We start from the raw sequence: 8,664 nt of genomic DNA on the forward strand, positions 1-8,664 counted from the left end.
CGCGTCAAGTTTGAAGCGGTGGAGTGTGAGCTATGCCTGATATGCAAATTAGTTATGATTTTGATTGTAAAAGTTATGTTATTTTCTCTAGATCTGTGGTTTACAAATCTTTATTATTGTTGTAGATGCCGTATGGTTATTTATTAATGATAATATTCTTCTTAAAAAAAAAAAAAAGCATTAAAATATTCACCAATTTGCAATAATATTTGTGCAAAATTAGCTTCCCCATTTAAAATTTTGTTTTCCCATGTACTTTTATTACTATCTCTCTCCATTTTTTTGTAAACCCTATGTAAATTTATCTTTCTAATGTACTTTTACTTCTTTTTATTTAACTTTATTAATACCTGCAAAATCAACCCAAAATGGTCATTCTTTCGGGGACGGAGTATATCATAATTTCATACTACAGCCATAATGTACTCTAATGTCTTATTTTCTTCGAAACATTGAAATCTTGATGAATTTGTCAGGGATTTTAATTTTCAAATAAATATTTTAGAATTTTTTGTAATATGTACTGAAATTATATAACCTCCATTTCATATTTGTTAACACATTTCATTTAGCAAGTTTGCCAACAAATACTTTTAAATGTAAATATCTTAAATTTTGTATTAGCAAAATAATAAAAATTTGATATTTATTTAAATTCCATGTTGATATCCTGTATTAACATCTTTTGTTAATATAGGGGTATACTCGTCATTTTTCCTGCTCATGTTGGGGCTAATATTGTAAAGTCATGTGGGACCAATTTACATGTTGAGACAAATCGCCCCACATAACTATATACTCCCTTCGTGTTTTAATAAGTGTTACATTTTGACCAAACACGCATGTCGAGACAGGACTTTGACCATTAATTTATCTAACCATATGTTAATAAAATTATAAGAAAACTAATATTATGAAAGTATTCGTTATAACGAATCTAACAATGTATTATACAATAACATTGGTTTTTTTATATATTAGTAAATTAATCAAGTCAAACTCATTATGTGAATAGTGAAAAAAAGTCAAACTATAACACTTATTAAAACACGGAGTATATTCTTGTACTAAATCATACATAGAGTCAAAATAAGTTATGTGAATAGTGCACAAAGTCAAAATTGTGTCAGTAGAAAAGGAACAGAGGAAGTAATAGTTACAATATTGCATTGAAAAGTGTGCAAAAAATAGAACAAACATTACAAATAGACCGAGTTTGTGTTAAAATAAGACATTTAGCCAAAAAAGTTTATTCTAAAAATCAATCAACTAACCGAGGCATGGTTTGAGCATAAAACTAGTTTAATATTAAATTACTAATAATCAAATAAAGGTAAAATTGTTATAAACTACCTTTTTTGTCCAACCGTTTTTAAAAAAATCACCTTTTATGTTTTTTTATTTATTTTTTTTTTTTTTACAGCCGATAAAAAGGTATTAGACCCCATTAAGCTTACAGTTATTAATACTAAAACAATGAAAATTTGGAAGCAGCTTTTTAATTCTGTGAATTTTGTAACGAAAATGAAAGGCTCCTGCAGAGTCTCCTTGTAACCACTTGGCAAGATTGCTGCTTGGAGCATTTGTCTCTATATGCCACAGTTGCTGTCTCAGGGCTGTAGTAACTCCATCTAGCATAGCATCCACCATACTGCTTGAAAAGCCCTACTAAACGTGCCCCTCAACATTGATATTGCTCTCACCAGGTCTTGTGAGCTTCCAGGTCCATTGTGTCCTGCTCCTGCACTTAAAATGCTGAATATCAAGGGTAGCAGTGACACACTCACAACTCTCTGCAATTAGAATTATTCTTTCCTCGAACTGATGTGACTTCCTGCTATTAATCATTGCCTCAAAGCCTGATGGAAAGTCATTGACAGGGTAAAGTCGTATCCCCTAATCAAAAATAATTACCTAAATCACTAACTAAGGTAGATAGGGAAGTAGGGTCGATCTCCACAGGGAAACAAGTCTTTTTACTCCTAATTAAATATTATAATCTAAATTATTTAAGTAACCAATATTTATGAATGAATAAGAAACTAAACTAAAAAGAGTAGGAATAGGGAGAAAATAATATATAAAAGGATCTAGGGCATAGGTTCACCAATAAATAATACTCCGGGGTAAAATAGGGTAATCAATCATTGACATTGCATAAATAACATGATTAACAGGCTCTCGCAATTTATTAATCAACACAGATCTAACAGGCTCTCGCAATTTACTAGATCTAAGTTCTTATTGAAAATAGCCTTTAATATCAAATTAACATCTGCTCGATTCATCAATTTAATATTGCCATACTTTTACAAGCCGCAATTGTAAAACATTAAAACAATCCAATAAGAAATCATCATGCAATACCAACAATCAATAATAGTCAATCATCAATGCATCAATTAACCAGATTGTAAAGGGCTCACGCTACTTATTACAATCATACAATTAATTTATCGGTATTAAATCTCATCTCTCGATTCTTGACTTAACCATTTATAAATTAACTTGCCTATTGAAACTAGACCTAAACGTTAATTCTCATCTCTCGATTCTTGAATCAATATTGTCAAACTCATGCATAAAAGATAGGCCTAATCTAGTCACAGAGCATTAAATCAATCAAAAGGAAATTAATCTAGCATTGATAATCAACAACAATAATTTACCCCTTCATATTATTTATGGATCCCCACAAACCCTAGAAATTGAACTACTCACACATATTAAAAACTAAACTAAACAAAACAATATAATAAATCATGATGAAAGGAATAGAATAAATAACTAAGATTAAGGGAAGAGGAATCGTTACCAAAAAATAAATCTGGAATTAATTAAAGAGTTAATAACAAAGGTTTAGAGATAGAGTTTAGAGAGAGAAGTCTAAGTAGAGAGAGAAAACTAAGAGAAAGGATTAAGAGAAGAAGAAGAGGTAGAAGATAGCCTCCTAAAATCCGTACAAAAACGTATTTAAACAAAACTAAGAACAACTCCTAATTAGAAACTAATTGCTCGTCCAAAAACACCTCTCCAGAAACACGCGCCCGATCGGGCTAGAGGCCGCCCGATCGGGCGCGCCTTTTTGCCAGTGCTCCTTCTAAGTTGCCGCGCCTGATCGAGCTAGCAGCTCACCCGATCGGGCGCGCCTTCCCTTGATGGCACTCCCACACATCCGCCCGATCGGGCGATTGCTTGCCCGATCGGGCCCGGTCTTTATCTTCAAGGCTTTGGACTTCGATTGGGCTAGATTTCTCGGCCCAATCCATATTTCCTCTCGGGTCTCGAATACATGGTCCAATTGCCTCGCGTTCCAAATAACCGAGCCCTTAATCACCGACTCGATGGCTCTAACCGGCCTTGGGCTCCATAAGTGGTCGTGTTCTTCCAATGCTCGTAGTCGCTTCATAAAAATCCCGGGAAAATGCTCCAAAGGTGCAATTCCCTGCAAAACTCAACCAAAACTACGAAAACACTAGAAAACACACATTAGTAATAAAAGTGGCCCTAAAGGGCCAAAAACACTACTAATTATGACCAAGGGACGGGGGTAAAATACTATATAAAATAGACATATCAGTCATCATCTACACCTGCAATAACATCTCCCACATCCCTGCTGCTTCTGTTCCTATATGATCTTGCCTTATGTTCCATGAGTTTAACCGTTGCCCAAGCGTTTTGTTTGTTACCCTTGAAGACCAAGTTGTTCCTCGCTGCCCAGATGTTTTCTAATCCATCAAGGAAAACAGAGTAACTCTCCTCCAACCCCCTTGCCTTGTCACACAAAATTCTTTGCCAATTGTGGATCCAAAGTGGCTATAGGAATGTTGATCTGGTAAACTACATTGATGCCCAAATAGCAGCCCTTCCAAACATGACTAGCAAAAGTACAGTCCCGAAATAGATGTTCCAGAGTTTCCAGATGGCCTCGCTCATTCTCATTTCCCATATAGCACTGAACACAGTGGTGAGAAGTGCCTAGTCCTCTCTTTTTCCTCTCACTTCCACCGGTAAGGCACCTTGGAGAATCTTCCAAAGTAAGATTTTCTGCCTCGGACTTCCTGGAAATTTCCAGAAATTCTTCCAGTTGATGCTATTAGTAATACCCTGTTGGTTCTGAGTACCATTCGCCCTTTGCATCTCAGCAAAAAGAATTTTATAACCACTCTTCACAGAGTAATTGTGTAATACCCAAATATTTTATAATTTTATATTATATTTTAGGGAAATTCTCAATGGTAAACCTTAACTTATTACTTTTCTCAGTGGTAAACAGTATTTTTTTGTAAATATCTATGGTAAACCTCAAATTATTATGTTAAGCGAATGGTAAAATTAACTAGTTAACTATACAGTTAATGACTAATTTATACTGTAACCCTAGTTAACTATACAGTTAATGACTAATTTACCCTTAATTCCCAATTCCCTCCAACTGTGAATACCCACTTCCCTCCCATTTCCCTCTTAAATCGATTTCCCCAATTTTTCCCCAATTTTCACTTTTTATGAACCCTAATTATTTCAATCTCAATTTCTCTGCCAATTTTGTGTAAATTCCCAATTGAATGAGCATGCCAATTTTGCGTTCTTCTTCCTCCTCTTTCAGACCAATAACCATGGAAGATAGGATAGGTTGGGTGAAGCTTGTTCGATGTCAGTGTGTACCCCCCAAAATCGCTGCTGTGAAGATCTCAGAGACTGCGAAGAATCCTCGAAGATTATTCTTCAAGTGTAGGGTTTGCGATTTCCTTGCTTGGGTGAAGGAAGAGGACATAATTCGACCTGAAGCTGCTGAATTTGGAGCTGAACAAGATGGTGTTGTTGCTGTTATTGGCAGGCTTGATGAACTGGTTAATTTCATTAAAGTGATTGTGACAGTAGCTCTTATTATGTATTTCCTTTTGTTTTATGTTGCGATGTAATGTAGTTTGAATGATTAGGGAATTATGGTGTTGTTTGATGATGGAATGTAATGTATTACTTTTTTAATGAATAAAATTCAAATTTGATCCAATGCTAGTTTGATTTGTCTTAGTATGAAAGGAAGGCATAAAAGCAAATATATTCCAATCATGTGTCCAAAAAAACCATTGCATTCAGAGCAACAGTAATAAATGTAAAAAAAAAACCCCTTTTGTCACTGTCATCTAATACAAGTGCAAGAAAAAAAGCTAGTCACTGTTATATGATACATGTACAAGCAAAAAAAATCAAACTACTGGCATGCATTGTCAAACTAAACAGGTTGTGATGCTGACACTCCAGTTCTTGCTTTCTTAGTCCTTGGTGACATCCTTATAGGCTGTGAGGAAGTTGTTGTTGTTGAAGGATCTGGTTGGCTTGCTGAAACACCCTTTGGCTTCCTTTTTGTTTGCTTCTTAGCTTGAGATTGTGATTCAACACCCATTGCAGCCTTCTGTTTACCAGTTAAGCCACCTTGGCAAGTTTGTGAGTTATGACCAAATTTTTGGCATTTACCACATCTCATAGTCCTTGATCTCTTGCCCTTAGCTTGCTCTCCTTCCTCTCTTCTCCTGTTTCTAGCTGGCCTTCCAATCCCTCTTTTCATAGCTGGTGGAGCTAATTCTGGATACTGACTATCAGGCCACTGTTCCACATCAGGTACAGCCTTGATGGAGTTTCCATAAGTGAGCTTATACCTCCTGACTGAGTACTACTCACTGATGTACTTTCTGGGGTCATCATTAGCATGTAGTATGGCCCTCATTGCATGTTTGCAGGGTAGGCCAGACAGTTGCCATGCATTACAAGCACAAGTCAGTTCTTTAAGGCTCACAGGAAGAACTGACCTGCCATCCAATACCTCATACTCCCCATCTCCAGACTTTAGGCATTTACAACTCCTTGATTCATGGCTTATCACTTGCATCCTTTTCATGATGTTAGGACAGATGTCATCCACCCATCCCTCACAAACTTCCCTTCTTGTAGCCATCCCTCATTATTTCCATCCAAACCAACTGCTGAGAGTAACACTCCCCCATAATTCCCCTTAAGATGAGCCCCATCCACACCAATTAGGCTTCTACATCCAGCTGTGAACCCATCTAGACAACCCTTAAAGCATATGAAAATGCTGCTAAACTGAATAGGCCTCTCTGGACTTGGTTTTGTCCAGGCACAGTTTGCAAAGGACCCTGGGTTTAATTCTTTCAGTACATCACAATACTTGGGCAGATACTTATATGAAACATCATGGCCACCATGAATGTCAATCAATGCTTGTGTTCTGACCCTATATAAGGTGCTGAGAGCCATATGAATGCCATACCTATGAAATAACAAATCATTAAGAGACTTGGCAGGGATATCATTATTTGCCCTGATGTCATCTAATAATACTCTCTTAGCCCATCTCACATTCACCATGTTATTCCTTGAGTCAAGCCCTTGGCATGTATGTTCTGGGTTGTGAATGGTTTTGATGGCCCATGTTGTGCCATCTGCAAGTAATGATGCATGTAGCTTCCATTGACAATGAACATCTGAGCATCTAGCACCATACCTTAAGTTGCTAGCATAGTCCACAACAACAGCAAACCCACACTGAATGCAATAATCTCTTACAACATCCCTGAGATGTTGCTTATCAGTGAACAGTTGCCACTCCTTAAGTACAATCTTCCCAAAACCCTAATCTTTGTACACTTCACCATTATTATATAATTTGGTCAGGTAATTATCTTGTTCATTCTCACAGTCAAAATCAGGATCCTCAAATGGATCATAACTGTCTTCAATCCTAGGCATATCATCATCCTTCTCAAATATGTCTTCTTCTTCAACACTCTCATCATCTGTCTCATCTTCCAAAGCATCATCTGGGGTATATGTGTGTAGGGAATAATTTCAAGCCTTTAAAATCCCACTAGCTTGAACCCCACTGTGATCATACACTAAAGTACGGTGGCATCCAAAAGGGAAGAAGATAGAGCAAAAGAGTCGCCAACAAGTTTTTAAGGAACTTGTAAACCGTTCACGAGGTGAAGGTTACACCCCTTAACGATCCAAGAGATCGTCAACTCCATAAGGTCATGAACCAAATAAGGGTTCGGGGATGATGGTACAAATCCAACCTAAAAGAGATTGAACCTGCCCTAATAATAGGCCTCTACTTTATTCTGCTCGTATTCATGTGCGCTTTCTGATTAACATACAATCAATAGGATTAACCCTAAACCTGTTTCTCTATGTTGGTTGAATATAATGCACAAACAAATCTATTATTGGCGATCACTTGAATTTATAATCACATTAACCCTAACAAGATTATTAATTATCTTATTAAGCGTGATGACAAGTACCAAATTCCCTTTAAACATGCAATAAAGGTGATCAAGCAATAAAGAAATAATAAATATCAATCAACATAATAGATAATCAATAATAATCATAAATAAAATAATCATCATCAAAATAATAATAATAATATTCATAATCATCATAAATTATAACAATTATAATCATAATCATGTTCATGTTAATATTAAAGCATAATAAAAATAGCAAGATCCTAGGCATGATACTAACAAGATTAATAACAAACCCTAGCATGTCACTAAACAATAAAAATCAAATTTTTAACCCTAACATGATACTAACATGAATTAATATTAGGAAGAACATAGGAAGCATCGCAACAATCATATTTAATATATTTGATATTATAACCTTTTCCCTAAACATGATACTAGGAATATCATAATAACAATATAAACATGATTTCTACATCATAATATCAATTAATCAATTAAAGTACTTACTTTGATGCCTCGTATCTCTTTCTAATAACAAAATACACACGTTAGTAACTTCAAGGAAAATAATAAACAAATAATTAAATTAAATAATTGAAATAGAGATTTGGGACCAAACCCTCAGAAATTAAAACCTTTCACGTCTAGGGCGAAGGCAACTTCGAATATGGCTAGGTGTTTCTAGATCTTGCGAATGCGGAATTTTGTATGAAAAAGCAAGAAAGAATTGAAAGAAAGAATACTTGATAATGAGAGAATTGGTAGATGATAGATGTAGATGATGAATGAAAACGGAGTTTTTAATACGATATTTATAGAGAAAATCAGCCAAAAACGATAATTTAACAAAACAGAGTCTGAAGATCGAAAAACAACCTTGGCGTCAACCCTGGCTAGCTGGCGCCAGCACCAGTGGCTAGCGCCAGGCGCCAAGGCTAGCGTCTGGCGCCAAGCCTGGTTTCAGGCGCCAAGGCCTGGGGTTGGACGCCAAACCGGATTTCAACGCGTTTTCGAAAATCTGATAAATTTACCGTACTGGAAGATAAAATAATATAATTTCTTCGAAAATGCTATTTGATCTTGATTAAAACTCTGAAGAGTCCTAATTGAATTAAGAATGAAAATAACCTGCTAGAATGTTCTAGAAGACTAAAACCATTCCTAATTACATTAGGAATGATAAATTATATTAGGCCCTCCCCTAGATCATTAGGCCGTACTTAAAGCTCAAACCGGGCCCAGTTTAGTAAATTGGCCCTAACTTCCTCAATATTCATCGGAATTGGGCTTATAATATATCGTTGGAAAGGTCTTTGCAAGCCCCATCCAACTACACCACTATTGGACCCATATCATGGACCAACCAAACTGGATTGGCTGT

The sequence above is a fragment of the Chenopodium album genome, chromosome 3, assembly GCF_948465745.1.
Source record: "Chenopodium album chromosome 3, dcCheAlbu1.1, whole genome shotgun sequence".
Taxonomy (NCBI): Eukaryota; Viridiplantae; Streptophyta; class Magnoliopsida; order Caryophyllales; family Amaranthaceae; genus Chenopodium; species Chenopodium album.